We start from the raw sequence: 1652 nt of genomic DNA, 5'->3' as shown, positions 1-1652 counted from the left end.
GCCTCGCAGGGTCCTCACGTGAGGACCCGAGGGCGGGGTTTGGGCTGGTCGCCGAGGATGGAGGGCGGGGCTAGGGCTAACAGCGTTCTCTCGCGAGATGTGGCGGGGCCGGACGGATTTCCGAGGCGACGGGCGCGGGTCTTTGACCACCTTATCGCGCCCACAGGCGCTGGGCCTGGGGACTTAGCATCTAGGTGGGCAGCACACACACGTCAGGGAATGGGTCTGAGCGGAGGTCCACGCGGTAAGGCAGACCAGGAGTATGGCGCAAGTCGTTCATACCCACTCCAGTAGCGCTCTGGAGTCCATTAGCTTTATTCTGATTCTCAGGTTTGGCCACACACTGTGTACCAAGTCTGGGCTACAGTTTTTATTCACTGGGCATGTCTTGATCTGGGCCTGCTCTGATGACCCAAGTATGCAGAAGGGGAAATACATGGACATCTTGTAGGAAGCTAGGAATCCAGCTCAGACAAACCTCCGATTTTCAAAGTTAATATAAATTTTTCAAATACAGAAAAGCAAAACCAGTGACAAGCTTAGAGCGCGAGATTATCAAGATAATTGCTTCAACTACTACTATTTTTTTCTTTGCTGAACTAAACAACTGGTTTCACTCCTGCCTCTTTTATAATGCATCCCATTTAAATAGATTTTTGCCCTGACCGGTTTGGCTCAGTGGATAGAGCATAGGCCTTCGAACTGAAGGGTCCCAGGTTTGATTCCTGTCAAGGGCATGTACCTTGGTTGTGGGCACATCCCCAGTAGGGGGCATGCAGGAGGCAGCTGATCAATGTTTCTCTCTCATCGATGTTTCTGCCTCTACCCCTCTCCCTTCTCTGTAAAAAAAATAAAATATATATATTTTTAAAAATAGACTTTTAACATCAAATTGGACCATTTAAAGGAAAGAGGTTGATCACGCTCAGTACTGGCAGAGGTTTGGGAAACTGGCACAGTGATTGATGGGGAAGGGAGAATTGCTGATTAAATAATTCGTGTATGGGAGGGTACCTGCAAAGATGGCCCCCATTACATCCTTCTCTTCATGTACTTGCAATCCTTTGCCTGGTTGTGGAGTTCATGTCACCTCCTTTGAATCCAGGCTGACCTACCACTGCTTTGATCAACTGATAGTGGTACAGGGCTTCCTTAGGAAGTAGAAGAGAGTAACCTTGAAGGTAGATCAATATTGTCAAGGGAAGGACGTGGGCACCAATTCAGTCCTAACAGGAATCCTCATTTTGGGGGTGTGGTGAAGAAGGGAATTTTATTTAGCAAAAAAAAAAAACAAACAAAACAGCTCAAATGTGATGCAGCAAAGCTGTGAGCCAGCCCTGGGGCCAGGCCCCTCACCGGCTAGACAGCTTTGCTCTGCTCCTCAATGGCCTGCTCTGCTCTAGTGAGACATCTCTATGGTTCAGCTCAGCCAGGGAGACACAAACCCTCTTTCTTTGGTGGAAAAGACAAGGGCCTGCCTAGAGCCTGAGAGGAGCTGGTTTATAGAGACAGAAGGTCCCACCCTTGATCCCTCATTGGTCTGTTCCCATGTAAATCCAAATCCTCTGTTTGATTGATCCAAAAGGCACTGACATGATTGATCAGAATAGATGCTGGTTGGAACTATGCAGTTCCAATTGGATAGGGAAAGA

Source organism: Eptesicus fuscus, chromosome 16 (assembly GCF_027574615.1).
Source record: "Eptesicus fuscus isolate TK198812 chromosome 16, DD_ASM_mEF_20220401, whole genome shotgun sequence".
In the NCBI taxonomy this organism is placed as follows: Eukaryota; Metazoa; Chordata; class Mammalia; order Chiroptera; family Vespertilionidae; genus Eptesicus; species Eptesicus fuscus.
This window is presented reverse-complemented; position numbering follows the sequence as displayed.